The following is a 5,020-nucleotide window of genomic DNA, read 5'->3' as shown; positions in this document are numbered from 1 at the left end:
ATTCACGATATGTGTTGTATTTTCTATATATTTATTTATTCATTTGCTTAGATTTATATTAACTTATATATTTATTCCGATGAAGATGATGCACGAGCACACGTAGACACGCCATCAATCACAGCAAGAGACAGACGACAACCCGGAGCGGGGAGGCTGCGGCGGGAACCCCATGAACAGCGAGGACAAAACCTTCCCTTCACCTGCCACACATTAACGCGCTGCCAAAGGTCATCCCTTGAAAGAAAGATACAACCTGCAGGTGGCTGGCAGGTGACGCCCACTCTGCTGTTTTTTTTTCTTTTTCTTTATCTTTCGGGGACAGGAAATGGAACAGAGAAAAGAGAGACAGAGCGGGAAAGTGGTGTGGAGGAAAAGGTGGAGAATTGTAAAATGGATGGAAAGAGACGAAATTACTGACTGGGTTGAGGAAAATGGAGCAGATGAATGGAGAGGGAGGCGACGGATAGGTAAAGGGTATGGAGCACATTTGTGAAAGAGGAGTCCATAGATCGATGAAGGGCGGCAGAGAGAAGAGGAAAGGGGGAGGAGGAGAGTAACAGGTATATTGTGATAGAGATGAAGGGTCGGGACTCCGGTTTAAATGGGAAGGAAAAATGTGAACAGAAAAACTCGATTCAGCAGGAAATTCGAGACGTATTTTGAACGTGTTGCAACAGCCCTACACCGGCCAGCGTGCACACTGTCACTGCGAGGGAAGGCGGCAGTCACTGTTTCTTGGGACGAGGCAGCGACATCCCTTAACAGCATCCCAGGACTGTTCAAGAACCTGCCTCCGTCCCGGCCAGCCCACCTGCTGTCATTATCATCCTGTACTCAGGTGTAACCACAGCACCTGGCGGCCCTTATGTTCATGTCCGGCAGATGAGCAAAGACACTCACTCAGATAACATTGGCTGACATCTGCTCTCTTTTTCTTATTTTCCTTAAGCTTTATTCTTTCGTTTGGATTATCATTAAGTTATGAAGACGAGACCGTTATTATCTTTTTTTTTTTCTCGGTATTGTAAGGATTTACCTTTAATCCAAAGCATTAAGCACATTCAAATTGAAGTCCACAAATAGGAAAATAGTGATAAAAAGGACGTGATGGAGCTTGAGTGAGACGAAAATAAACAGTGGTGCACCTCAGCAGTGATGCAGGGAACAGGAGGACGGCGGGAAACCGACAGATGGGAAGAAGGAAGGAAAAACAGCAGCAGGAGGGAAGGGGAGGAGAAGGAAAGGGAAGAGCAGAAGCAGGACAAGAGGGAAAGGAAGGAAGAACCACAAAAGAGGTGACTGGGGACGCAGTGCACTAGGCAGGTCTGAGCCACACTGAGCTGATCTCCTTACATCTCCTTAAGGCAGCGCACATCACCTACTTCCCTGTGGCCTCTGCTGCAACCTGGAGGCGTGACGCAGCTCCCGTAGCGCCCCACTGAGAACGATTTGACTGCCTTGTTTCCAATGATAATTGCATCCTGACCTCATTAGCATAAACACAGCTTGCGTCATTTAGTGTAATGGCGGGGAACGTCTCGAGTGCAGACCCTTAATGCGTTCAAGTGCCTCCTGCTCTTGTGCTACTCAGCCCGCTCGCCTGATCCAGAAGCACCTCTCTTGACCTCGTCTGGTCAATTTGAGCTTTGCTTTGAGCCAACTCGCCAACAAAAGTCTCATTGCTTCACCTGCCTCTTCAAGAAGGTGAGTGGTCCGCGAACCCAAGGCAGGGAACGCGAATACCTTTCACGCGTATCTGCCGTTCCGGGCAAACCATTCCGGGCCTCGAGTGTGCGGGGAGGCGCACTGAAGAGAGGAGCTTTGCTGAAAACATGGAACTTTTCCTAAATATAACTCAGAATACAGCAAATCCACACTGGCATAATACTAAAATAAATAAATAAATAAATAAATAAATAAATAAATAAAAATGCAAATACTCAACCCACAGGAATAAATCAAGCTGTAATCATCTCAGTGACCTCATCTCTCGTGTACCGAATCAACAGACTGGTTTGAAGATATAGAAAAAAAAATCATTTGAGTGAGACGTATCATCTCTAAAATAGGTTAAGTATACGTCACAAACATCTAATAATAAACAGCAACTCTATATAATAAGCTTGTGTGTAACGCCAACTCCAAATCCGCACAGATTATAGAAGAGAGTTGAACATCCTTTATCACTGACCCTGGTGACTATAATTGGAACAGGTAATTACAGACAAGTGGCAAGCGACCGATGAATTTTACCGACGCAAAATTCATGTTGTTAGTCAGGATTTATACCGAGGCGGGGAGGGAAGAGAGCACCGGGACTGGGCCGGAGGGATGGAGAGAGTGGGGAGTGTTGTGGGGAAGAGCAGGGGGTTTTAGGGTTTAGGGAGCGTTTGCAGCTTGTGTTGAGTCACGGGGCGAGTCCAGAACGTGGGGTAGAAAACGACTGGGAACTAGGAACGACGTGCGTGTGTAGCGGGTTTGGTTGAAGGAGCGTGTGGTGGAGTGGTGTGGTGTGATGTGGTGTGGTGCGGTACAGTGTGGTACAGTGTGGCGTGATGTGGTGTGCGAGAGAGGAGGGAGAGGGTGAGCGGTGAGGTAAATGTGACTGGCTGGCGTGGGAGGAATAAATGGAATGGATGTGTTGTGTGTGTGTGTGTGTGTGTGTGTGTGTGTGTGTGTGTGTGTGTGTGCGGAAAACTTGGAAACCAGGGTACAAATGGACATAAAAAAGACAGTGTGGAAAAATGATAAATCACATCGTATCCATAAGGAAAAAAAAAAAAAAGTTTTCCCGCTGTGAGACGTTCGATTCTCCTCAAGAAGTGGAAAAAAAAAAACGTGATATGGGACTTTAAATTTTGTAAAGATGAATAGATTCTCTCTCTCTCTCTCTCTCTCTCTCTCTACGGCAAAATAGCAACATGTCACTCGCTTCGCGGCAAAACTCGGCAGACAAGAAAACAGTGAAGCAATTTGTGCGCCTCGTTCTTGGTGATGAATCCGTCTCAGTCCTTCGACGGTGGGATTGGCTGGTTTTGCATTTAGATTGGAGTTCATTGTTGAATTAATCAACTTAGTGCCAATCTTCTTGATGTCGGAAAGGTTACCCGCTGCTGAATTTAAAATGACCTCGCTGGAAAGAAAAGATCAAGAGGCGGATAGAAATACATTCCAAATTAAGAATAGATTGAGCATTAGACGGATGAAGGGCCTGTCATTTAGGGGAGGGTGGGCTGGGGGTTTCCTGCAGGGCGTGAGACTGACAACTGACGCAAAGGTTACGGTGGAAAAGGTGTACGAGCTTTGGAAAGTGTTGTATTGCAAATCAGCGTGCAATAAGAAATGTATTGTCCAGGATTGATTTAAGTGAGGTGGCTTCGTGCAGTGATATGCATATTTGTGTTTCATCCTTTCTTTAATTAACATTTTTTTTTCTTTTACTCTCACGTGTCGAGAGGAATGATTTCTTCCGTGAGAACATACCGGTCATGAGCGAAAGGCCAAGGAATGTGTGGTAGAGGAATAACTCTTGCTTTCATTTAAGTCCTCTTGGTTAAAAATACCAAAACTATAGCAAAAAAGTATTATAATAAGAATAATACATATATAAATAAGAGATAGCCTGTACAATGAAGCAAACAAATCAAAATCTTTAGAGGGAAACGCATCACACACCCAAACCCACCACGCCCCTAAAAACGATCCTAACTATGACCCCTCACTTCTAACATCCCTCCTTTTCCTCCACTACCTCCTACAGATCCATCACACCCCTAAAAACGACTCTAAGACCCTTCCTTCCCTCCACCTCCAAGCACACTACACACAACCTTTCTATCTCCTCCCTAACTCCATCCCAATCACAACATCCTATCACTAACTTTACCATCCCCGGGCATATCCTTTCCGGAGCAAAATATACCCCAGTGAACATCCCGCCCAGCACTCTGCGCAACACAACCCGCCCCGCGCAATCAATGAGCACGCCATGAGAGGTGTCACGCGGCGCACCAGGAGAGATATACTGCATTTACCATCTGTCGCTAAATCGCATAATGGCTGCCTCGCAGACACGGAATCGATGCGGCGTGGGTGTTAACACGTCATTTGGACAATACTAGTCGGGTGAGTCTTGCAGTTTATGACACGCTCAGGTCTGGTTGTGCAAAGTGCAGTGATGAGAAGCTTCCGTGCAGCTTTGGTGATAATCAGGTGATGTAAATGTGGGTGAGGATAAGAGGGGAGGGTAATGAGGTGATAAGGTAGTTAGATAACTGATTCGTGGTGATATATACATACAAGGGTTCATGTTACAGCCTGGGAGGTTTAAAAAATTATGCTCTGGTAAATATCAACTTTCTTTTTTTTATGCAGAATGTCAGAGATAAAGCGAAGCGTGGCAATACATGTTCAAGAACAGATAAGATATAAGTTGAGTGAAGATAAGAATGCATAAAAGTAGAAAGAATAAATATGCAACAAGGCACAAGAAAAATAAATATCAAAACTAATCAAAGAATCATGCAACACAAAATAGCACTGAGAGTTAAGAGAAATGATTAAATGAAATACGTAAGCCAAAACGTACAAATTATTACTGATTTGTTTATACGTCTGTGTGTGTGTGTGTGTGTGTGTGTGTGTGTGTGTGTGTGTGTGTGTGTGTGTGTGTGTGTGTGTGTGTGTGTGTGTGTGTGTGTGTGTGTGTGTGTGTGTGTGTGTGTGTGTGTGTGTGTGTGTGTGTGTGTGTGGTAAATAAGCCGCTTACATGTAAAAAAAATAAGTAAAAAAAAATACTTAAAAGAAAAAAATTGAAATAAGTCAATGCCCTTCCAGGATTCATGACAGGGCAAAGTTTTTCGCTCATTACCGCGTCCAGGGAAGGGATTGGGAACACTGACCTCACACAGTCGCTCCTGCTGCTGCTGCTGCTGCTGCTGCTGCTGGTGCTGCATCCCCGCCACAGGTGGTAACGAACTGTAATGTAAAGCAATGTTAAGGATTAGTTCAGGTGCTG

General features: G+C 44.9%; 1 protein-coding gene across 1 annotated transcript in view; it reads right to left on the bottom strand.

Annotated features, from left to right (window-relative positions):
• Positions 1–4,452: 4,452 nt before the first annotated feature.
• LOC135100013 (uncharacterized) overlaps positions 4,453–5,020 on the bottom strand; it is a 271,043-nt gene continuing 270,475 nt past the window's right edge. Inside the window, exon 7 of the transcript XR_010268482.1 lies at positions 4,453–4,980. The gene's annotated coding sequence lies outside the window, so the exon portion shown is untranslated. The remainder of the gene's footprint in view (positions 4,981–5,020) is intronic.

This window comes from Scylla paramamosain, chromosome 4 (assembly GCF_035594125.1).
Source record: "Scylla paramamosain isolate STU-SP2022 chromosome 4, ASM3559412v1, whole genome shotgun sequence".
Lineage (NCBI taxonomy): Eukaryota > Metazoa > Arthropoda > Malacostraca > Decapoda > Portunidae > Scylla > Scylla paramamosain.
The sequence above is the reverse complement of the archived record's forward strand: the minus strand, read 5'-3'. Positions and strand labels throughout refer to the sequence as shown.